At 45.5% G+C, this 26,719-nt stretch overlaps 1 pseudogene; it reads left to right on the forward strand.

Moving 5' to 3' along the window:
- The first annotated feature begins 5,330 nt into the window (after window positions 1-5,330).
- On the forward strand, window positions 5,331-25,748 carry LOC133887547 (WAT1-related protein At5g07050-like; annotated as a pseudogene).
- The last annotated feature ends 971 nt before the right edge of the window (window positions 25,749-26,719 follow it).

Raw genomic sequence — 26,719 nt, forward strand, 5'->3', positions numbered from 1 at the left:
TACCTTCCGGTTCTTAGCCATGAAGCATTTTGGGGAGTCTCCATCATCATCATCATCATCACTCATTAAGAGTGATTTTCTTGGTGTAAGCTCATGAATAGCAATGGTGGCGACTCCTTCATCATCGGAGTCCGAGTCGGAGTTGGAATCCCACTCTTCTCCAATATGTGCTTGACCCGAATATTTCTTCTTATACATCTTGTTCTTGTCTTTCTTGTATGACTTGACTTTATTGTCTTCTTTGTCCTTTCCCTTCTTCTTGTTTGGACAATCGGCTATAAAGTGACCAATTTCGCCACATTCATAGCATGCCCTTCTTGATGTTTTCTTCTTGGGCATGTCTCTCTTGAACTTTGAGTAGCCTCCTTTTCTCATGAATTTCTTGAACCTTTTCACAAAGAACGCCATTTCTTCATCTTCGGAGCTTTCATCATCACTTGTGCTTGATTCTTGGACTTGCTTGCTTTTGCTTGCCTTGAGTGCAATTTCTTTATGCCTTGAGGTTGAGCTTTGTTTAGCATGAATCTTCACTTCATTAGCTTCTTCTTCCATGAGCTCATGAGCAAGAATCCTTCCAAGCACATCACTAGGTGTGAGCCTCTTGTAATCTCTTCTCTCACAGAGGAGCGTCACCAAAGTGGGATTTCTAGGAGCAAATGCTCTAAGTAGTCTCTTCACCACTTTGTGATCATCAATGTCCTCGCTTCCAAGTCCTCTTAGCTTGTTCACAAGCACCATCATCCGATCATACATTGCTTGAGGAGTTTCATGATCCTCCATCACAAATCTTCCAAGCTTTCCCTCAAGCAATTCTATTTTGGATTCTCTCACACTTGTAGTCCCTTCATGAGCAACTTGAAGTGTGTCCCAAATTTGCTTAGCTTCCTCAAGTCCATCCACTTTGTTGAATTCCTCCGGACTCAACGCACTAAGCAACACACTTGTAGCTTGAGCATTGCGATGCATATTTTGTTCTTCACTTGAGGTGAGCTCTTGGTCTTCCTCCGGAAGCTCAAAACCTGTGCAAACAATCTTCCAAATACTTGGATGAAGAGAAATTAAGTGCATTTTCATTTTGTGCCTCCAAGCGGCATAATGTGTACCATCAAAGAATGGTGCACGTCCGAAAGGCACGGAAATGTAATTGCTAGAAGAATTCAAACGATCATAATTGAAAGGAATCTCACTTCCCTTTCCTTTACCATTACCATCATCACTTCTTGATGGATCATCTTTGAGACCCCTCGGACTTCCGGATGTCGACATAATGATTCCCTCCAAGCGGTGAAGCCTTGTAGGAGGTTAGGCTCTGATACCAATTGAAAGTGCCTAGAGGGGGGGGGGGTGAATAGGCTTTTCTGAAAAATTAAAACTAAAAACAGCGGATTAAACTGCCGGATATTCCGGTGAAGTCCGGATACTCCGGTATGGTCCGGAGTATCCGGTCTAGTCCGGAGTCTCCGGCCTGACAGGAATTTTCAGAATAAATTTGAACTAAAGGCCACAACTAGATTCTAAGAGTTGCACTAGGTCAAGTAGATATTACTAAGCTAGAATAACACTTAAAACTAACAAGATTGATACTATAGCAATTTAAATGACAAATTACCAAATGCACACGATCAAGTAAGTTTCGCAAGTAAGAACACAAGAATATATATCCCGGAGTTCGGCCACCTCACAAAGAAGTGCCTACGTCTCCGTTGAGGAGCTCACAAAGAGCCGGGTCTTCTCCAACCCTATCCTCTTCTAGCGACCACAAAGATCAAGCTAGAAATTCTTACTCAATATGAAGATGCTTACAAACTTCCCGAGGCACACCATAAGTTTTGGGTGCTCTTCGGGCGACTCCTTTCCTTCTAGAAACCCAAAGCTTCAAAGGAGATGATCGCAGAAAATGCTCGATTAAGAAATCAATGCTCAAGTGGCTTGAACCCTCTCCAAACACACACTCTCAAATTTGTGCAAATTGGGCTCTAGAGATGATTGGAGGGGCTTTGAATGCTCTTAAAGTGCTTAAGAGGTCTCAAGGAAACCAGCCACAGCAAGCACTAAATGCTATGAAGAGAGGGGGCATTTATAGCCCTCTCTCACAGACTAGCCGTTACTGTTTTTGTCAGAGCTTACCGGAGTATCCGGTGTACACCGGAGTATCCGGTGAACACCGGAGACTCCGGTCTTTTCTTGAAAAGATTAAACCGTAACCGAGACTCTCTGCCGGAGGCTAACTCGGAGACTCCGGCTGAACGCTGAGTACCGGAGTATCCGGTGAACACCAGAGACTCCGGACTCTGAAGATTTTCAGAAAGAGTTTCGTGTCCGTGAGTGAATGTGTCTCTCAACTGGGTGATTCTAAAGGATCTCTTGAGCATTGAGACACTAATCAAGCAAATGAATCCATCCATCTAGGAAAAAATCTACCCTAGACTCAATTTCAAAAGTAAAATGAATTTAAACCCTATCTTGTATTCTTCGTTGATTCTTCAATTGTTTCAACGGGCGTCAAACGTCATTTACCTTCACAACTAATGCTCATACCTGTTCAATACTCACAAAGCATGTTAGTTCTTTAATCGTTTTGTCATCAATAAGCCAAAACCCACTTAGGGGGCCTAGATGCACTTTCAGTTGGGCATCATACTAGGAGGTTGAGAGCAGCAAGCACTCAAGTGTCCATCTATCCTTCTGTTTGAAGGTTGCTAGTATCGGCCTAGGCTTAAAAAGGGGACTGGCCTTCAATACATGGACTCTGGCGCCTGGGGGTAAATCTCGTAGAAAAGCCCAACAGGAAAGGTGATTGGAGTGTCTCGGTATGATTCGCTCCTCCGCTTGCAACAGTTGGAGGCTGAGCATATCGCATGGGTAAAACTGTACAACCTCTACAGAATGTAAATCTATTTGAATAGCGTGTATCCACGGTCATAGACATGCGAAGGCACGATCACACTTGAATAGACTCTGGGTGCGTGTATTTTGATGAGTGAGTGTGTAGACTAGATGTCCTTGTGATGAGGTTCCTGGCTCAATCTGTCAGAAGCTTTGAACTATTTAAACTCTTTTAAAGTCAATCATAGATGATGCAATTAGATAACTGCATAAACTGCTTTACATTTAAAACTAAACCGTAAAGCCTTATCCTTGAATTACCCTCTTTATGTATCTATCAATACCTTGAAGTAGTATAGGGCTTGCTGAGTACCTTCCGTACTCACTCTTGTTGTCATTCAGATGACGAAGCTGGCACTGATTTCACCGAAGATGAAGACGAGGATGAAGAGTAGTCTTAGAGGTCACGTTCGCACTCTAGCTGCTTGTGGCTTTGGGTTTTTGCTTTCCGCTATGCTTTTTGTTGGCCGTTCGGCCAGGTTTGTAACATTTTATTCTCTGAACTATAATACTTATGTACGAAGTTTTGTTGTGATACTATAACTGTTATACTGTTCGTATTAGCTACTTGATCCAGAGATTGGTACGGGTGGCACATGAGATCTCTGGATTGGGGTCTTACAGGAGTGGTATCAGAGCCATACTTGGTTGTAGGATATGACCTAAGAATAAAATTGCTCGTGTCTATCTATTTTCTAAAAACTATGTTATCAAAACTACTTCCGTACTTACCTTCTATCTTATTACCTTTGAAAACTTATTATCCTAATTCTAAGCTGCCCCTTTTTCCGCAGCAGATAGAAGATGAGGACTGGAATACAATGCAATGTCTATGAGTGAAGGGTTTTCCCAAGTTGTTGTGGGAAGCTTGTTGTGGCCTGGGATATATCCGACGCTCAGAGTACACCAGGCGTGAGTACGACAAGAATGGATCCCAGAAGTGCCAGGTTTTGCTGCAGATCTTTGATTGTCCGAGATACCCCAGCTAGTGACCATGGCACGTCAGCACCACTGGAGTACGGTACCCTGATACGTACTAGTTGGTAACCTAGGAAGCACTTCAACACCTGTGCGGAAGACGTGTCAGAGAGGTGGCACACACTCCCATGAGGAATTTTTCAGCTGCCGCTGGCCAGCGAGCTGCTTGGTGTGCACACCAAACTGCCATGGAGGATGCAGGACATGAGGAAGAGGAGGACGACACCACCGTGGACATTACAACACAGTACCTCCACGTATTGGAGCACATGCACAATGAGACCTATCAGCTGTTCCAGGCTGGTCACCGGAGGGAAGAGGAGTCAGAGACACGGGAGAGAACTCTCCGTGTGATGTTGGATCAGATCAGAGTCCAGGCCGCAGCCGCTGAGGACACCGCGGTAAGGAACCGCGAAGGATGACAGAGGGCAGTAAGGGTGCATAATAGGCATAGGGATCTTAACAGACAGAATGCCATGAATGGCTTTCAAATCAGAACAACTGCCAGGAAGAATACCTTCACGCTACCCGCGAGTCGGACCCAACATATTGTCTTTTCAGGTGTACCTCTCCTACAAGCACATATAGCAATAGCTATAGTAGACGGCAAGATTGTCCCCTCACCGGTTCCAGTAGCTAGTGAAAGTTTAGTACCCTCCGAGCCAATTCAGGATGAAGATATGATGATACCCACCAACGACTTAGAGGAGGACTTTCATCTTGCACAATAAAGGACGATCTGAACTTCAGTTGGAAAAAAGGTGTTGCTAGGTACTTTGATGGCTTAAGTTTGTTATCACGGCTAACCTGTCTCAGCAATCGCAAACATTATGTGCAATCGCAAACATTATGTGCTTTAGATGGGTGCTTTGAAGCCCATTCAATGTTACTAAGGTTTTCTATCTTCCAGTTGACTAATGGATTATATTCGCTTTTTGCTAGGCTATGAACAATGTAAACAAGATAGCTTCCTTAACGGTTAATTATGTTTCAGGATCCTACTGAGCACGTTGATATTGATAACTTCATGGTCCAACAGCTTGATGGAACCTCCAACGATTGGTGCTGGTGCAAACAAAAGGTATCATGCAATTAGTACTTAGGTTCCTAAGCTTGCATCTTGCACTATTCGTACTGATTTCCTTTGATGTGGTGTTGAATCAACAAAAGCTTGGAGCAAATGCTATGCTTGGGTGTCACTTGCTGTGTGCAAAGTTGGAGCTGTGGTCAAGAAGATTCCTCTTTATCAGGTTTTTTAGACATCGTCATGATTTATTATTGTTGCATGTTCAGATCGTAGAGGGCGTAGTGAAATATCATTTATTTGCAGCATATTGCAAATCTCTAATACCTAATCCTGGAAATCTTCTTCTAATACCTAATCCTGGACGGATATCTCGCACCGCATTGAGCCACGTCAGCGAAAAAACACCAGCCGTCGGATCAAGCTCTCCAGCGAGGAAAATTGATGACACAGCGCCGTCCGATTCTTCGGTTGAGTTCACTCGCCCATTCGAGAAGGCGCCGCCTTCTGCGCTCTTCGCCGCCACGCCGAGAGGCCCGGCAGCGGCGGACCACGGGCGCTCGCGAGCTCCTCAGCCGGATTCCCGTCTTCCCGAGCCGCATCTCCAACCGGAGCTCCCGTGCGCGCCTCTTCTTCCGCGCTGGCCGAGCACCACATCGACCTCGCCGACGAACTCCGGGCCGCGACCTCTCCCCGACCCCGACCGAGCCACGGTGAGCTGATGCTCATGGTGCACCTCCCCGGCCAAGTCTCAGCGCCGTTCACCGCCGGTGACCGGTCAAAATCCGGTCAACCACCGATCCCCTCCCCCCCCCCCCCCCCCGGGTCGACCACCGGCATCACAATCTCCGGGACCTCGCCTCCGCCCTCTCCTTGGACCCCGCCGTCCCGCACCGCTCCCTGCGCGCCTTCTGGTGCGCCGCCTCCCCCGACGCCCGCCCGCCCGCCGCTCCTTCGGGGCGCCCACTTTGTCTTGCCCAGCCCCAAGCCTCGCGACAAGGTCTTCTTTTTTTCCCTTTGTGGTGGTGTCCCGCTTGGTACAGAGCAGCAAAAGGACGGGTTCTCATTCTCATTCGGCTGGGTTTCAGAGCGATGACTGGAGAAGCTTAGGGAGCTGCAGGAGAGGAGGGAGTACGCCGAGCTCGTCAGGGACGTCGCGCCGCTCAGCAAGGACGACAGCCCCCAGCCCTTCTCCTCCTACAAGGATCAGATCGGATTCGGTAAGTATACTAACCCAACTACTGCCCTATTGACATTGCTCTTTGCACATTCCGCGCTGCAATCTTCACGTTGCTTGTTCAATGGAGTACAAGTCATTCCATCCTCGCAATAGGACGATGGCTTGTCTGTTTCATCAGAATTGGAGCTTTCCTGGTATCACTGCTATGCATTCTGCGAGTTTGATAAAAAAAAACTACATGGAGTGGTGCAAAAACATTTTGGTTAACTAGAATGTAATAGCTAACGCTAAAGCTTGCTGGAACTACTTTAATTTCTGCACTTCTTTTATTTTCTGTCTGTTGCTGGACATGGTGCGAACTGTAATTCTGTAATCTTGATGTAGGAATTCGGGTATGGCTGTTATGGTAAAAAGGAACTTTTAAGTTCATACAAGTGCAGGTGAAACTTGTAATCAAGTGTTCAGGTAGATAAAAGCCTACATCAAAATCTGCACAGCTATCTCCTGCCTTTTTAAAAAAAAAAAAAACTGCACAGCTATGCATGCCAATGGCAGTAAAATCATACAAATGTGTTTCTTGACTAAAATGTACCACTACACAGACCCATGGTGTACAATCGACTGATGGAGATAGTTGGTCACTTCAAATTATTCATAGCTTTCTCTGCATTTTTAGTGTTACATTTCATAAATCCATAAGCATCAGCCATTTTTCACTAAAAGAAACATTTTTTTTCAACTTGCTCCTCTGCAATCTTTTCAAGCACAATGAAATTTAATTGTTACTTTTTTCTGGCTGTAGCAGTCCAGTGTATCACTGACAATGGATCCATTTGCATGGAATTTGAGCCTTTCTTTTTTTGCGTGCAAAGTCAGCGTCAGTAACTTATCCTGTTAGCATGCTGTACTGTCTATATTTGAGCTTAGGCTGTCCGCTGTCAGACTTCGTTTGTATGGTTTTCAATGTTCCATTGAATGTCTCATCTTCTTTTTCAGGTCTGCATGTTGTGGACAGGTTACTGTTGTATAAAATAGTACCAAAGGATGAGCATATATCTTATTCCATATATACAAATATGATACCGAAAAGTTGAGCTATTTATACACATGAAAAAGCAGCTGAGAGATATAAAACTAACAGCAGCAAGCATCTTAATCAGGTGTAATAGCTGAATACCAAAATAAGGCATATAAGTATGATTCCCAGAATGTAATTGCTGCATAAAAGTAAAATAGATAGTATTGCTCTCAGATTTGTGCAACAATTGGCCCCAAGACTTTAGAAGTCTTGCTCCCTAATTGTTCTTTAACATTATCATAGATTGGGCTATTAATGAGATCTCAACTAGCTTACAGAACTTGGACATCAAAATAAAATATGTTCTGGACAGTCACTGATCTGAGTTCTTTGACATAATTCACTAGCCAAACAGAACCAATTAAGCCACACAGAAGTATGGGATCAATATGGGATCAAACAGAAGTATGTCATGGCTAGACTATACAGAATAGAGTTGCCCACTGCATCATCTAATGAACTGACAGATCTACCAGCAAGACTAGCAATACATGCGCTTCAGGTTGTATTCAACATCCAACCATATATATATTCACATGTATCCAACTACCTTCCTGTACGGCAATAACCAAATTATGTCCATAAATGTGCATTCCGCAGAAACATCAGATCACTATCCAGATCACAAGTTCGTAGCTATTATACTCATCTAATAGCCCAATCTCAAACACATATCATCATCACAGAGCATGCTATCCAGGAAAGTGGAGGAAAACTCACAGCAAAAATTGATCGAAATCAATATGAAGGAAGGCTAGGCACGGCTAGGAAGCCGCTGACCCAGAAAACCTATCACCCTCCGTCGCCGGCGGTGAGAGGAGATCGGAGATACAAAGCCCTTCACTGTACTGCCACCGCAATATGGGCGAGCCTCGACGCTGCAGCTCCGGCCACCAACGCTGCAAATCGTTGCTGCTGCCGCCGCCAGCCCTCTCGCCATTGAGAACACCCCAGCCAGGGAAAAGCTCATCCCCTTCCCAACCCTAGACGCCGCATAAAAGGCACCCATGGTGGGCCTGGGCCAAAACCCGAACAGAGTCCAGTTCTGGCAGTCCAAGAGCGGCCCAATGCAACAAAACATTGAAATTTTTCCAGAAAATACAACAGTTACTTGGTTGGATTTTGCTGCCTTGTCTGTGAGCTACCTCGATAGATTCCTCTCCACGTATGAACTTCCTGTAAGTCTAGCACTTTTTAGTATCAGTGGAAGTAATCCTACTCAAATTCCATAGTGACGTTGCGTATGATTTCCAAATTATGATCCCATCGGTTCCTCATGGCAGGAAGGCAAAGCTTGGATGACGCAACTCTTGGCAGTGGCTTGCTTGTCTTTGGCGTCAAAGATGGAGAAGACTTTTGTGCTGCTCCCCTTGGACTTGCAGGTGAGTGAGTGTACTGCATCTTATAACCGGCCTGCACATACATTGTGAAATTTTTGTTTTTCCTATCAAGTAATTGTTGATTTTGCGTAGCAGGTAGCTGAGGCAAAGTTTGTTTTTAAGGGAAGGACCATAAAAAAGGATGGAGTTGCTGTATCCACATCTTGTTTGATCAATGCCAGCATGTTTTCTACTAATGTTGTTGACTATAAGCTGAGAAGCTCCTTGAAAAATAAAGTGCTTACAAAGAAAATTGATTGCACTTAGTGTACATAAGCTCAATTCTTAATAATTGCTTACAAAGAAGGGCTTATTGGTTATATATATACACCTCTGGTTCCTTTCCCTGATTCAAATGTGATAAGTCCTATATATTGATCATGCATTGTTGATAAACAAGAACATAAACAACCAGAGAAGAGCTTGAGACGTCAAAGATAATAACACTCCTCTGCTGATTCTTTTTACATGCCATGATTTACTCTGTTGCTTATGCATTCGCAAATGTGAGTTGTTTCTTACAATACTTGGAACTTATTTTATAGCCTGATATCATTTTTATCTATGAATACTGCTTATATTGATGACTAACATTACATTCTCTCTCTTGCAGGATGAACATGTTTCAACTTCAATAAAATTGGCTGTGAGAATCAGATATATAACTGCAGTCGTTTCTAAGGAATTACTAAACTGACTATTTTGCTATAATATAAGCAATCCCATGATCCTACAAGTGTTATTTTGTTGTAATGTAAGTCACAAAATCAATGCTACCACTTCTATGCTTTTGACAATGTTTAGATCATCAAATAAACATGACCAACTTTGAAAGCAAATCTGTATGAAAATATGCATGGTTCACCTTCAATGCAAAATGAAGGGTCATCTCATTGAGGCTGTTGCCGCGCCATTTTTTCTAGTCTATCCGAAAACAAGACTCTCGTGCTGCCAGTTCCTGCTTTTAATAGAACAGGTGCTACAATCTGGTAAACGACACCATTTCCTCTGAACATATTTGTCGGTGACAAAAAGGGGTACTGATAATAGCCTGCAAAATTCTGGCTACTTCATAATATCTGTACTGATAATCTTTGCTTCCAAAATTGAATATCTGTACTGATAATCTTTGCGCAGATTTACTTCACCATAATTGAATATCTGTACTGATAATCTTTGCTTCCATTAATATCAAACAGCTAAGATTAACATCACTGGAAAAAAAGGCTTGTCAATGATATGTTTGTCATATTTTAAGGTGTTGGCTGGACAATCCTGAGGTATTTCTATTTTCATTAGTTCTTGATTTTGTATTACTGTCATTATTGAGTTCTAGTCTCAGGATGTTCATAATTGAATAATTCATTCTCTATTTTCCACAGGTCAATGCCTAAGCTTCGTGTCTTGCGCTTGTTTCGAAATTCTCTAGGGTTTGTTCTTGAAATTTTGCCGCTGCATAACCTTAGGCATCTCACTCTACCATCTCACTCTACCAAATATTAGAATTGAAGCACTGGAAGGTCTTAAATCTATCACTGTGAGGTAGATAAACTATTTTGGTTTTCTTTCATTCTCTTAGCTAGGTCATCTCATAACTACCAACTTTTTTTCATTTGTGTGTTTGGGTTTTCTATCATTCTCTTAGCTAGATCATTCTCTTAGCTGGGTCTTATTGTGGCCAGGCACAAAATTTATGCCACCTTTATCATACAATACACATTCCAGCCTCGATGATGGCCACACAGCGCGCCGGCGCGCTATTTTCTAGTTCAATTCTGATAAGCAGTTAAGGAGAAATCATCAAAACAATGCTCCTATCCGCTTTGGTTTAACCTGTGCAGTATTTTGTTTACCTGTTTTTGACCTAGTACGATTAGGATTTCGCCGAATCCATGAATGAAAAGTTGTAGGATTTTTCTGTAGATGCTTTAGATGTATTTATCTCTAGCAATTGGTTAAGAAAATCAAAAGATATGGTCAAAACAACGAGCAGCGTAGAAATACTATTTTTCGAATAAAACTAGATTTGGTGTTTGTGACATCCCGGCCTAAATTGGATTGAACCCATTAAGGCCCATGAGGGGTATGGATGTGAGAGGGTGTGGATTTGTCCCATCTTGCTAGTTGAGCTAGAGTGGAGCCAACTTATCAGGCCACCATGAGTCCATGCCACCAACCTCGGGTTAACCCTTTTATGCGAAGAGAGGACGAAAACGTAAGCGGGTTGGTGGAGTTTGTACTCTGGGGCGTTACAATGTTTTAGGTTTTTTTTTTTGAAAGACTAGTTTGGGTATTCACTATAAAGATTTGAGGTTACCTTCGGATAGTTCCTAAGTGTAGTTTTGCACCTAACGTTTGGAGATTTCCGATGCCGAGGACGTGATGTCGGGTTTCCGCCGAGGTTAAGGCAAGTGCATGACAAACTTGTGTGTGATCACATGGTTTGCTTGTTGGTTGTTTTCACAACTTGATTTTATGTTATTTCAATACTCATATCTTCATGTGTTGGTTCGATTCAAGTTTCATGATAATGTTCTTCCAAAGATGATTCAAGTTCTTTTTTATACCATTCATGTTTCGGGGGTTTTTCTGAGAACACTGGATGTGCAATTTGATTCTTATATTCATGTTTCTATGAGTAAGTGCTGGCCCACATGCTCGGCTTTACCGGTAAATGCTAAGAATGTAATCAGGTGTTGTCTATTTCAGACGGAAACAACTATTTCCTTAATCTCAACTACTTAAAAAGAATGTAGTGTTTCCTACACTTTTTTCCGCCATGCATCCCTCTCCCATTCTGCTCCCCACCTCTCCTGTCCGAGGACATGTGAGCCCTAGCGTCGCTCGCTCTCGACATCGCCCTTCCTGAGATAACGCATACGCAGAAATCTCATGCCTATCCTCCACCTCCTATCTCCTGTGATCGCCAAGGGAGCACCGATCCTATCCGCACCACATGAACCACATGCATAAGTGACCAACTCCGCTTGAAACGGTCTCATCCACCATTGGCAGGTTGCTGCATCCTACGGTAGGGTGTCACCATAGGGGCTCGCCTTCTCCTGCCGCTACATCCCAAGCCTCCCCTTTGGCGCAAGAAGCCTCCACCTCCATAGTCCATACCCACCGTGAAGGACGCCGCTGGCCCACTCAGTGGTCCTTCTCAACCGCTGCCGCCATTTGCCGCTGGCTGATCTCCCCTACATAGCGGATGCCACAAGGGAATCGATCCCCATGTCATCGCATGGAGGCGTCAGGTGAATGGGGCACCACACCACTGATCCAACGTTTGCACGCCCGCTCCCATGCGGAAGCGACAGTCACGGCCAAGCCGATGCAGCTCAGTTGCCAAAGGAGATAGGAGGCGGAAGCCCCAAGTTGAAGCAGGCGGCACCACTCCCCGACACGAGGCCAGTGCAGGGCTCGTGTACTTGGTTGATGGGTGGACAACAGTGGATCCGTTGTCCAGATCGACACGATGCGAGCGGCAACAACGATGGAGGAAACGATAGGATGGGTTCCAGCCTCTCCTGATGCTATCCTCCTTTAAGAGTCTCATTAGTACCTTGTGCAATATCCCTGAGAAAAAAAGGATGGTTTGAAGGCATGAAATGATCTGATCGATTTGAACATACGGCCTGAGCTTCATCCCCGAAAAGATGATAAAGAAAGAGTGCATGCCCCCCTAGTTATGGGGTATTGGCACCTTTTAAAGTAGGAGATACAAGAATTTTTTTGGTTCTTGCACGGTGTGGAAGTTCCTTCTCGATACTTCGCCAACATCAAGAAACTTGTTTCTATAAAAGATTTGTAACTTATTGGCATGAAGTCTCATGACTGCCACGTGATGTTGATAGAAAAGCTTTATATTGCAATTAGGAACATTTTACCAGTCAATGCCCGAGAGTCAATTATGAGCCTGCATTTTTTCTTGGATGCAACTGCTCAGAAGGTTATCGATCCCACAACACTAGATGCCCTAGAAAGAAACGTGGTGAAGACCTTATGTCACCTTGAGATGTATTTCCCACCATCATTCTATGATATTATGGTCCACGTGATTGTCCACCTTGTCAAGGAGATAGAATACCGTAGTCTAGTATTTCTACATCAGATGTATCCATATGAGAGATACATGGGCATTATGAAATCATATGTAAAGAACCGATCTCAACCAGAGGGCTGCATAATTGAAGGCTATGCATCTGAGGAGGTTGTTGAGCGGTGTGTTTATTTCATTGATTCATCAGGGGCTATCGGTGTGCCCATATCTCAACACGAGGGCCATCTTGCAGGTAAAGGGACCATTAGAAAAAAGACAATAGATCCTTAACAGAAGGCTTATGCTCAGGCTCACTTTCTTGTTTTGCAACAAATGGATGAAGTGTCAAAATATATTGAGGAGCACAAGGCATTGCTAATTCGGGATAATCTGGAAAGGAACGATGCATGGATAATCAGAGAGCATAACAAAACATTCAACACTTGGTTCCGAGATTGAATCCAAACTAGGCTATGTAGGTATCAAGACATGCAGATAGATGAAATATGGGAGCTAGGCTATGTAGGTATCAAGATACCATTGTTTCGATGCTGTTGGATTCAGGGCCCAAAGGGCTTGATGTTGGACAAGTACGAGATCACTACTGTTGATTTGCGACGTGTCGGATATAAAGAAGAACAATTTATTCTTGCTAAGTATGTTATCCAAGTTTTTTATGTGCGTGATACATCACAAAAGAACCGACATATAGTTGTCAACAGGAAAAGGTGGATCATCTGAGTTGAAAATGTCGTTGACGAGGAAGAGTACAATCAATTTGATGGAGCCCCCCTTTTGCTAATATCACACCATTTGGATGAATTGGTGTAAATATGTATTTAAACTTTCAAAACAGATGATCAAAATATATATTATGTTTGTATTGAAATATATATCATGTTTGTGATGACAAAATATATCATCTCTGAAAACATATAGCAATTCTAAAGATAGATGGCAGTTCTGCAACAAGCCTCTGTCATAAGACATAGACGGACCTAAAGTAAAAACCATCTATTTCATAAGACACAGATGGACATTAATAAGCTCGTATGTAACTATTGGCTATCTGTGGCCATGATCACAGACGGTGTATATGAAAATTGTCTGTGACCATGGTTGGAGACGGTGTATATGAAAACCGTCTATGGCCATGGTCATAGACGGTGTATATAAAAACCATGGCCATAGACGGTGTATATAAAAACCGTATCTAACCATGGTCAGAGACAGTGTATATGTTGAAACCTTATGTGCTATGTCTATTTTAACCCTAGCTAGTGTAACATCCTGAGTTTAAGCATATAGTTTATAGCCAAATTCACTCCAAATTAAATTTTTTATAATTAATTAAACTAACTAAAATCAAGGAAATATACAATTGAATGTATATATATATATACCTGGGTGTATATATACAAACGCAATCGTATTATTTTGGCTAAGTATTCCAAAGTACACTAAATTTATTCTAAATCAATCCATGCATTGGATTGTTTCATATGCAATTGGTTTATTGCTCTGATGATTCTTTTAGTGGAGATTTGAAATTGAATGTCTCTTATTTTGAAATCTATTCTTAGATTCTATTCAGCTCAAGTCCAATTTGAATTCAAATATTTTTGATTCAAATCACCTTCCAAATCTCAAAGCCTTACACTGTTCATAATTCAAATATGCTTATTTGAATCCATGCCAATACCAAAGTCAAAATCCAAATTCAAATACATGGGACCAGTTGACCTTGCACTTGCCACCAGAGAGCTCTTGGTCGCCTGCCAAAAAAAGCGTCGTCTCGCCTTGTCTAATTCCTTGATGAAACCTTTTGGTGTCAGTATCCCTATCAAGAGATAGGTGGGCAACGCACTCAGGACGGTACGAACGAGCTCCCGTCTGCCAGTCGACGTGAGCAACCGTCCCTGCTAGCCCACCAATCTAGTCTTAACCCTGTCTTGGATCGGCTGTAAGTGAACAAGACGAAGGCGGCCAAGGGTGAGAGGCAATCCCAGATAGGTGATCAGAAAGGAATCTTGTAGGCCAGGAAAGTTCTCAAGCGTTGCCTCCATATCGAAACCTTAGCATCGAATGACATACACTGCGCTCTTACTAAGATTAATTTGCAACCCAGTCGCTCCTCCGAAGTACTACATAATGGCCATCATCATGTTTATGTCTTGGTTGTTTGGGTTTGTGAACACAACTGCATCATCGGCATAAAGCGATAAGCGCAATGTTGCATGCCGCCCATGCAAGGAGGTAAGGGCTCCTTCCTAGGTGGCCATCTCAAAAAGCCGCTGCAGGGTGTCTATGCAAAGGATGAACAAATAAGGGGATAACGGGTCATCCTGCCTTAGTCCTCTTGCATGCTGGATCTCTGGGCCGAGTACTCCATTGAGGAGGACTGAAGAAGTGGAAGAAGAGAAGAGAGCATCTAACCAACTTTTCCATCGCGCATTGAAGCCCCTGTGTTGTAGGAGGTCAAACATGTATCCCCAGGATATCGTGTCGAAGGCCTTTGATATATCCATCTTAAAGAAACAGGCTGGAGTACGGTTTCGATGATAGGATCATGCTAGATTGCATACATACAAGAAATTGTCGTGAATACACCTGCCCTTAATGAAGGCGCTTTGGGAACAGGATATCAGTCCATCGATGTATTTGGAGAGGCAGAGAGCTAACACCTTAGAAATTAGCTTAGCGAAAGAATGGATAAGGCTAATCGGCCTAAAGTCCTTGGGTGCAAGAGCTATCTCCGTCTTCGGGATCAGAGCGATGGCGGCCCCATTGACCGCTGGGATAGTGGACGTGTGGAGGCTATGTAGGCTAGCAAAAGCATTGAGCACATCATGCTTGATTATTGGCCAACAATGCTTGAAGAAGGTCCCGGTATAGCCATCAGGGCCTGGCGCTTTCTCCGTGGATAATTGTGCTACCGCCTCAGCAATCTCTTGCTCGGAGAAGGATTCATCCAGATGTTGTGCTGCGTCCTCATCAAGCTTGGAGAGGCTAAGTCTTTCCCAATTGAAAGAGTATTGATGCTGTTCTCCAGTTCCGAAAATACCACTGAAGTACTAGTATAGTTTAGCCTCCTGATCTTCATGTGACCACGCACAAGATCCATCCTGTTTGGTGAGGGTTGGGATGTAGTTCCGACTGTGGCGCGCATTAGCTCTCAAATGGAAGAACCGTGTACAGGCATCCCCAGCCTTAAGCCATGTCACTAATGTCGTCTCGCTGCTGCACGATGGTGAGCCCTAAAATACGCACCTTAAGATCTTTGCGCAGTTTGCACTCGTCATCTGAAAGCAACCTCTCCTCTTGTGCCATATCAAGGCGTAGAATAACCTCTTGCGCGATATGCAGCTGTTGCTTGGCCCGACCAAAAAGCGCTTTGCTCCATTACCGGAGAGCCGTGGCTGTTTTTTGCATCTTTGCCCGCAGCACTGCTATGGCCGGCCCCTGGGAAGGCTGATCCCAAGCGCTCTTGACGGTTTCTATGAAACCCGGCACCTTGATCCAGAAGTCCTCAAATTTAAACTTGGCCTTCCTGGGTGGAGCTTCCTGCTGTGCAAGGAGGAGGGGGAAATGATCCGAGGACGAAGACGAGAGAGCCTGCAGGAAGTGCGACTAGAAGAGGAGATCCCATTCCGCATTACAAAAGGCACGATCCAACCGCACCATAGTTGGATTGTCTCGCTCGTTGGACTAGGTGTATTTGCGGTTATGGAGTGCAATCTCCAGCAGCTCCGCAACATCAATTGCAGTCCTGAATTTGCCCATTAGGCGCTGGTTTAGATTTTGGTAGTTCTTGTCCTTAGCTTCGTAGATAAGATTAAAATCACAGGCTATCATCCAAGGCGTCCCGGGTTGAGGCTTTAGAGTTTGCAACTTGTCCAAGAAAACTTGTTTGCGGGAGTCCATAGACGGTCGTCAATAGAAAAGCCACGTTTGTTGACTGCAGAAGAACTGATGCCATGATGGAAAAGTTCCTAAGAGAGGGGTTCGTTATAGTCACGAACTCACTATCCCAAGCAAGCAGGAGTCCACCCCGTGTACCATTTGCTGGCAGATAACAAAAGTCACTCAAACTGTTGCCCAGGAATTCACAAGCCAGAGAAGGATCCACATTTCTCAGCTTAGTCTCCTGCAATGACACAACGTTTGGTCGCACAACGCTTAGCATATTCAAGACGGCCTCACGTCGAGCTAGACTATTTAGGCCTCGGACATTCCATATTAGAGCTGTAAGGTTGGCGTCATACATTGCCGACATGTCCGACAACCATAGATTTGATGCAATGAGCAACAACTACCAGCCACAACCACAGAGCAACATCAACCAAGCACACAGACACACCAGCCGAAGACACAACCTGGAGGAAACAGGGCAAGACTATTGCACCCGCAAAGGGCCACCCCAAGATCAAGCCCTGCCTAGAACCAGCCACATAACCCACCACAACGAACACTATGAAGTTAACTGAACCTAACATGAATGAAGTCATAATAGGTACTGCAGAGACAACTAGTGGCATCAACATCCCAAAGACGACTCATGGTGTTGCCTCCAGGACTGTCTTAACCGGATCAGCTATGCCCACCATTGCCGAAGTAGCCCTCAGGACCTCCTCGGCATCTAAGCTTGTGAGCTTTCGGATTGCTTGGATCGCCTTTGACGGGATTGACTCCTTGAACATGTTGAGGTAGTTCACCATCGCCTGTTCGCCAATCGTTTCACCCGGTCGCACTACATCGAACTCATGGATGAGCCGGTGCTGTGCTCAGCGCGCAACCGGGATGGTGGACGCGTTCTTTTTCAGACGCTTGCTGGATCGCGACACCGTCGCAGAGACCGCAAGGATGCGGCGCCTTTACTTTGATTTGTACGGCGTGGGAAGCAGGGGCTTGTCGACAGGCATGAACACATTCTCCAGGAATTTGGATTGGTTCTGATCTTCATGCGCTTCAAATGTTTCCTGACCAGCCACAATCGTATCGCCGGCAGGGACCAAGCAGCTGTCTCCGCCACAGTCTTGTGCACCTGTGAGCTCCAGTGGGGAGTTGACATTTCCCACAACCATCTCCATAGGTGTCAGTACTGGTTCTTGGACTGGAGGGGGCAAGCTACTGATGATGCTACGAAGAGGCTTCAACATTCCTGCAACCACGATAACAGCAGGCGAGGCAAGACATTCATCAAGCATGGGATCAGGGCCGTTGAGAGGAGCATACTCCGACTGACGAAACAGGAGAGAATCCTCCAGGAACAAATAGGGTACAACCCCATTCTGTTCACCTTCTCCCATAACCAAGTAGGAGGTGACCGGGGAAGTGAAGCGATCTTTCCAGCAAAACTTTGCTGGCTTGGCGCCTTGCTTGAGCTGGTTGCGGACAGGACTACGGTGTGGGGAGGTAGACTCGAGACTTGACCCATTGACGTCATCACCTCCACCGCTCCTCTGTCGTTGCCGATGCCAGTGATATCGTCGGATCCACTGATGTCGTTGTTGCCATCTGCCTCGACATCGCCACGGCTGCGACCTAGGTGGCACACTCATTCTCGTCATGTGATCTTCTATGACTACATCGACTATGACTGTTGCTGCCGGAACCAGAGCTGTTTTGCATTGTATTCGAGTCTACATAGTATCGAGCTACTTCCTATGTCACACGATCTACCTACATCGACCTATATGGTATGTTCCTAGATCGCATCATGCAGTACACCGCCTCGACCTTCGTGTCGGGAAACCCTTTTTTTTTTCTAATCTACACGCATCAGCGTGAACGCGTTGCCAGTTTGCAATGCTGGGATTGAGCCCGAAATCTAAAACCGGAAAAAAGGGAAAAAAATTTCTAGCTGTGGACTAGCAATAAGTTTAGAGTTAAACAAAACTATTGTACTTCTGTAGTTCTCATCAAAGTTTAGAACTTAGAAAAGTTTAAACTCTTGTACCTATAACATGAACAATTAAAGTTTCGCAACATCATCATCAACACTCCAAATTACAGTACGACGTTATTACCTTCATCAGCAATTGAGTCCAAGGGTTGTTACGGCGGTTTCAGGCGGAGGGGGATCCAACCCGTTTTTGCCACCAATTTACTATACGATGTTATTACATTCCTCGGTACTGAAGTCTAGGGGTTGGTGCGGCGGTTTCAAGTGGTGGAGGATCTGGCCCGTTTATGCCACTCCGAATTACGACGTTACCTTGCTTCCTTAGCGCTGGAGTCCAGCCAGGGTTGGTGTGGCAGTAATTGGAGACGGTTGCAAATTACTACGTTAGGTACGTAGAGCGTTGGCGGTTGCAAATTACTACGTTAGGTACGTAGAGCATTAGCACTCGTCTCCCTTCTATAAATCCCTCGGCTCCCGATTCCTCTTCAACGTGAGCAACGAGAGATTCTTCCATTTCGACACCACCGAGCTCGCCATTGTGCCCCGACTCCTGTCCTCAACAATGTCGCGTGTCCAATAAGAGCTCAACGCCCAGATCCAAGGTTACGTCGAGCTCTATAAGTCCTCGGCCCTCGCGTGCACAATTGAACTCGGCATCCCCAGCGCCGTCCATCGCTGCGATGCGATGACAATCTCTGACCTCATCACCAAAACTAGGCTCCACCCGGCCAAGCTCCCGTACCTTCGCCGGCTCATTCGCGTGCTTACTGTCTCTGTCATTTCGCCGCCTCGACGCCCGTTGGGGAGAGGGAGACAGACTGTCTTCCTCTTCTTAAAGGGCGTCGAGGCAGCGAAGATGCCGGAGACAGTTACCCCAAAGGTTGAGGCAGTGAAGACGCCGGAGACAGTAAGCACGCGCATTAGCCAGCGGAGGTACGGGTGCTTGGCCAGGTGGAGCCCAGTTTCGGTGATGAGGTCAGAGATTGTCGCCACGCTGTGACGGTGGATGCCGCTGAAGATGTCGAGTTCAGTTGTGCAAGTGAGGGCTGATGACTTGGGCCCGAACTTATAGAGCTCCATGTAACCTTGGAGCTGGGTGTTGAGCTCTTCTTGGACACACGACATTGTTGAGGGCAGGTGTCGAGGCATAATTTTTTTTTCTCGAACACGCAAGAGAGCTGCGCGTCATTACATTAAGAAAAAAGGTGACCCAGTTTATAAAGGAAACCGTGCTCGAAAACCTTAACAAGCATAGCATTACAACCCGCGGAGCTGAGCTCGCACATAAGACACAGAAAAAGAAAGAAAGAAACCCTTAAGCCCCTAAGCAACCAAACAACAAGGTCCGGCGAAGCAGCATACAACCTGCCACACACATAACAACCGCACGCCATACAACACGGCCAAGCGACAAAACTGAAGAGCGGTAGCTACACCAAGCAACATCAACCCGCAAGCAATCGTGCCCAGCTAGCACCTCGACCAGAACCCTAACAGGCGGAGCCCTGCTCCCACGCCTGACAACCAACTCGGATGGCGGCCCCACACCAAACCACAAGCACAACAGACGGGGTCCTGGGACGTCGGAGCACAGCCACAGACGCTAAGCGTCGAAAGGTGGTGGGAAGATCCGCCGTACAGGAGAAAGATCAACAACGGAGTGTGTCCTGCAAAGGGATGCTGCCGGCTGTAACGATAAGGAACAGTGGGTCTCTCCGAAACAACACCTTCAGGAAGGAAGCGACAGAGGAACTGTCATCGCTCGTCCGGAAAGCCGAACAGGGTTTTCACTCGGAGAGAACTCAGGGGGAAGCTTCAACACGACACCTCCAAAAGGTAATCACGCTCACAGGTGCAACCATCGTCGGCAAAGATGCCAGTCAAGGTTTTCGCCCGTAAATCCCCCAAACCACGGCACAACCCAGTGAACCTAGAGGCTCGATGGATCGGCTGGACCAAGCACTTGCAGGCGATCAACCGACAGCACACAGAAGTGGAGCATGAAGGCCCGAGCGACACACCCGCCAATAGAGAAGGTCGTAGGGCCATTGACGGCCAAAAGTAGACCCACGACCGGTCGAAAGACATGACCGGTCGAAGGCCACTAGGACGGCAAGGAGAAGCAGACCCACGGTCGACCAACAGCAGGACGGTTGACTGCAAGGCACACCGACCGCAAGCGGAACTGGGCAGGCGTGACACGCTACCGTGTGGATCCGGCTAGGAAACAACAGATCCTAAGAGCTACGACGGGGATCTAGCCGGAGCAAGCAACCACACGGCAGACGACCGGAGGAAGCGCAACAAACAACCGGGGTAGGGGCGAGCGAGGGAGGGGGAAGAGAGGAAGGAACAGAGGGAGGGGGGAGGGGCGTTGCCGCCGCTGTTGGCCTGTGGCGGTGGTGGCCCTGTCGGATCTGGGTGGGGAGGGCTACTGGCGGGGTTGGAGTGGCCCCCGAGTCGCTAGAGCGGGCGACGTGGGGGCTCTCGTAGGTGCCTTGGTTGCTTAGTGGTGTCGAAATGGAAGAATCACTCGTTGCTCACGTCGAAGAGGAGTCGGGAGACGAGAGATTTATAGAAGGGAGACGAGTGCTAATCCTCTATGTACCTAATATAGTAATTTGCAACCGCCAGTGCTCTACGTAGCTAATGTAGTAATTTGCAACCGTCTCAATTACTGCCGCACCAACCCCGGCTGGACTCCAGCGTTGAGCAAGGAAGGTAACATCATAATTTGGAGTGGCAAAAACGGGCCGGATCCCCCACCTTTTGAAACTACCGCACCAATCCCTAGACTCCAGCGCTGAGGAAGGTAATAACATCGTACCGTAAATTGGAGTAGCAAAAACGGGTTGGATCCCCCACCGTTTGAAACCGCTGCACCAACTCCTAGACTCCAGGGCTGATGAAGGTAATAACGTCGTACTGTAATTCTGAGGGTTGATGATGATGTTGCGGATCTTTAATTGTTCATGCTATAGGTGCGAGAGCTTAAACTTTTCTGAGAGCTCTAAACTTTTGTGAGAACTGCAGAAGTATAATAGTTTTGTTTAACTCTAAACTTTTTACTAGCTCACAGCTAGAAAAATATCTTTTTCCTTTTTTTTTCCCGGTTTTAGGTTTCGGGCTCGATCCTAGCATTGCAAATTGGCAATGCGTTCGCACTGATGCGTGTAGATTAGAAAACAATAGGGTTTCCTGACATGAAGGTCGGGATAGTGTACTGCATTATGCGATCTAGGAACATACCGTGTAAGTCGATGTAGGTAGATCACATGACATAGGGAGTAGCTCGATGCTGTGTAGACCCGAATACAGTGCAAAGATAGCAGATCCGGTTCCGGCAGCAACAATCATAGTCGATGTAGTCATAGAAGATCACAATGACGAGGATGAGTGTACCGCCTAGGTCGCAGCCGTGGCAATGTCGAGGCAGATGGCAACAACGACATCAGTGGATCCAGCGATATCACAGGCATCGGCAGCGGCGGAGGAGCGGTGGAGGTGATGATGTCAATGGTAGAGCGAGGTGCTAACGTGTTGAGAAACTACATTTACAGCGGTTAAGATCTCTCCCTCTTCATTAATCTAATGAATATAGCCCAAAAACTCTTGAGTAGATCAGTTTCCTAACCATTTCGAGTGGCAAAAAGGGACTGGATCTCCATCCACATTCGGTTGCAACCGCCTCACAAATAATCCAAGGAAGGTATTTTTGGCCGCGCGCGCTCATTTTAGATCCACGTCGAGCGGCTGAGTTGTCCCTGATTTCGGGTTGACCAGGACAAAACCGGTCCACGTCGACAGATGAACGCTTCAAAATCGGATTAGTAGTAATTTAAGCCGGTATTAATAGTATGTGACACTATGTCGAGACTATTTTATTGAGAGTTTAGATGCCAAAACACGGTTTGTTGAGAGGAGTAAAACAATCTTTTTTCTAGTGAGGGAGTACCACCAAACCCTAACTAATATGACTTCCTAGGATTGAGAAAAATAGATGGCCCCTATTCACTGGTGGGTACAGTAAAAGAGCTAGCTCCTTTATATACGGCGCCTTTTCATCCCCCTCGAGGAACCTCGCTAATCGGCTGTGTTGATTCTTTGTGACAAAAATATGACGGACGAACCGAGGGAGGGGGATGAGAAGGCGATGCCCACGGCGTGGGAGGCGGTGATGCTGCCACTGAGCATGCTGCTGGTCCAGTTGATCATGGCGGGCATGATGCTTCTCTCCGAGCTGGCCTCAACGCCAACATGAGCCCCTTTGTCCTCGTCGTCTACTGCAGCCTCATCGCCGCTGCCGTCGTCACACCTCTCGCCCTCATCTACGAGAGGTACGTTTGGATCATGCATGACCCCATATTCCATATTTATTTATTCAAAAAGTCAAAGTCGTATGAGATTGCATAAAATTTCACTCGACGGGGTTTATGTACCCAGGAGGTTAGAGCTCGGGGTTCAGGGGCCCCCCAGATTTAGAGGGAGGCAGGTAACGCGGTAGACCAGCGGAGGGTGGTGGTATGGCTGCGCGGCGAGGCTGCTATGGTGCCGCCGGAGTTGCAGGTGAGTGAGCTGGCAGTAGGCGGTGGTGGCGATGGGGCACAAAAATCAGAGTGTTTAGGCGGCGCGAGGAGGTTGCGGATCTGTCAGCACAAGCCAAAGAGGATCAGTTGACAGAGATTTATTTAAATATAAGTGTACTGATGTGGAAGCGGTCTTCTTTGTTCTTCTACAACATAAAATTGATGTTTCTGGATATTTAGATTATGACAATTTGATGTTGATCCATCAGAAAAATTGAGAAGTGCTGCTTCATGTGTTCTCTGTGCAGCAGCCTGTTGTAATGAGTGCATATTGTAGACCTGAAGGTTTTTTCACAAGATTTGATTTTCTAATGCTTGTTGAGATGAGAGTGCTAGCTGGTACTCATTACTCACATCTTTAGTTTGTTTCTATCAATATCTCTAGCTGTCATTGTCCTCAAACTATTGACACATCTAGATGCTCAGATGGTAGCAATTGTGCTTTAAATTGGTAAACCTGATGCTTCTTTCAGTGAGATTTTTTTTTCTTTCAGTGGTCCTATCATATTTCACAAAATTTGTATTTGACCTTTGTAACTGTTCTTTACAAATTGCAGTCCGTAGCTGTTCTTTATAAATTTCCAAATCTGTAGTTCTCTACAAATTCCCAAATCTGTAGCTAATGGAAAAGAGAAAACGTCAATAAAAAATATCTGTTCAATGTATATGCCAGGCTGGATGATAGACTGATATCTCTTTCATTTTCGATGTTTTTCTTTGTTACTCATGCTTTCTGCTGTCCCTGTAATCCTTCATGATAATACTACTAACATGTTAAAGAACAGTCGGAAATTGTTGCCCATACAGTAATTTTCTATGAGAAACATGTTGCTAGTATTACATCATGAGTTGTTTTCTTTCTCAAAGTATACATCCTCTCATCTTAAGTTCTGATTCATAATTTCTTTCCTTGTTTGTGTGTTGCAGGGAAATGTGGAAAAATGTGAACTTGGCTGTGTGGGGATGGATCTTTGCAAATGCTGCATTCGGGTGAGCACTCACACTCAGCCTTGGATTTTCGTAGTCATACTTTTTTTTTAAGTGAATGTTAGACTTGGAGATAAAAATAAGAATACCCAGGAGTAGCTAGGCATTTTTGCACTACAAAGCAGAAAGGCACCCAAATTTGAGGCGACAATACCTTAGCTGTCATAGTCTGAACTAAAATTTGGAGGTACTTCATTTATACATACCTTGTATCTGTTTGATAGTAAAATTGCCTCATGTGGTGTAGAGACGTCCTGGCAGTGGGGTTGTACTTCTACGGGCTGCGGGCTACAAGCGCCGCGTACTCTGCCATCTTCATGAACCTGATCCCCATTGCCACCTTCATCCTTGCCATAGTGCTCCGGTATGATCTCAGCATGAAACCACAAGTACATGATGTGATTGGCACATGCAGCCGTTGACATATCTGCATCTGCGTGATGTGCTTCAGGACCGAGAAGCTGGCGCTGGGAAAGTGGACTGGCAAGATGAAGCTCCTTGGCGCTCTGCTGTGCATGGGCGGCATGATGGTGGTGAGCCTGTTGAAAGGCCTCTGCTGCACCTGTGGCCTACCAACCTGCTCCTATACTCCCACACCCAGGCATCGGCGAGCCCCGCCGGCGCCAGGCATTGTTGCGGGCTCACTGTTGTTGTGCAGTAGCTGCCTGAGCTACGCCCTGTATTTCATCGTGCAGGTGCTGCCAATCCAGTCTTGCTTGGAAGTTGGAATTTTTGTGACTAGCTCAACGTTCAGTCTATGATTCTCACTTGCAACTGCGAATTGATGGGGAAAAAAAATCAGGCAAGGGTTGTGACTTGTGAAGGTGTTCCCATCAAGGTATTGGATGACGATGCTGACCAGCCTGGTGGGAAGCGTGCAATCCTTTGTGGCGGGCGTCTGGTTCAGTCATGACATGGCAGAATGGAGGCTCAAGTGGGACCTTCAGCTCCTCACGGTCGTCTACTCGGTAATTAGCTAGTCTCACAAGGCCCATGTCAATTGCCAAATGCATGCATGCTGTGAACTTGATCAATTCACCCTAATCCTTGGTGTGCGTTCCATATGATGATCAGGGTGTGTTCAACACGGGTCTCGCTTTCGTGCTCCTCTCATGGGTGATTAGCCGGAGTGGACCGATCTACCCTCCGATGTTCAACTCGCTGTCGCTGATCATCATCACGGTCATGGACTCTACTGCTCGGCATCAACATCTATCTGGGGAGGTGAGCGAGGGATCAGCATTTGATCAGTTTATTAGAGCAGTTGTAGTCGAACTCTATACATATGTATTGCAATAAATACGACAATTGAGTACATGTAAATGTTTATGATGAATTTTGCAATGTATATCTGCATGTGCAGCGTGCTGGGGACAATATTAATCGTTGTGGGGCTGTACGCGTTCCTTTGGGGCAAAGGCAAGGAGCTGAAGCTCGAGCGCTGCTGCGGCGGCGACCGCGCAGAAGCCAGAGTCGAGATCGCCTAGCCTATGTGGCTAGCTAGCTGCAAGTACTGTAGTTGCAGGGCATGCAGGCTCGCTGGATGAGCAGACAGACGGAGTACGTAATAAACTAGTTGTCAGCTGTTGTGATGGTGAGACTGGTTGAACAGAACATAACATTTGTAGGCAGCTTATAAATGTACTGTGATTGCCCGATTTAAACTAGAGTGGAAATTAACAAGGCATGCAAATCAAGTGTGATTGCCCGTGTTTGCACTTCGCAGCGAAAAGGAAATCGAGATAGACCTATGCATAGCTGGTGGTATGCTGGCCGAATAAAAAAAAGGGAGGCGGCTTGTTGATTCCCTGGTGCAGAGGACTGACCGGGGGACCGACTGAGTCGGACTTGCACAGTTCACAGTTGGACGAGGCATACGAGTCGGACGCATGTACGTGGCTGGTGCAGTGCCCTGACGGCTTCGTATAACACCACAACATACCTTTGGCGGCAGAAGTCTGTCAGCAGAAGAAAAAAAAATGGCAAACATTCTGTTGGGAAAAATGGCCATTGAAAGGTTATATCAAGGGCAGAATGCCAACTATTTGTCCAAGTTATTTTGCTTATGCTTATCCAAGTTGCAACGGCATGGAAATGTTCTTGGCAAGAGATGTAGTAAATGATGCCTTTTGGCAAGCATGTGTTGATTTGGTATCTTTTGGATTATTGCTAGAAGGATTATAACTGTCAGTATGGTCACTTTGATAGCAAGCGATGACATGTCATTATGTATGAAAATTTTATGTTGTTAGGCATATATATATATATATATATATACATATACATATATATATATACATATACATATATATATATACCCTGGTCCAACTATACACACATATGTAGGTGCTATTCTACACATCCTAAGTGTAGAATAGCACATACATATGCATATATATGTGTATATATATTTTGTCCACTACCTCAGAACCGGTAATCACGTACGGTTGTTAAACACTATCACAGATCGGTTTGTGTTCCGTCTCTGCAAAAGTGTCTGTGATATCGAACTTATCATAGATGGACAACACTCCACCTATAATATAGCTACACACAAATGGGTCTAAACAAGATTTATCTGTGACTCTCAGACGGTTTCAGATGGATTCTTTGAAAAATCATCTGACTCTCAGACGGTTTCAGATGGATTTTTGAAAAATCGTCTGTGACTCTC

The sequence above is a fragment of the Phragmites australis genome, chromosome 12 (genome assembly GCF_958298935.1).
Source record: "Phragmites australis chromosome 12, lpPhrAust1.1, whole genome shotgun sequence".
NCBI lineage: Eukaryota > Viridiplantae > Streptophyta > Magnoliopsida > Poales > Poaceae > Phragmites > Phragmites australis.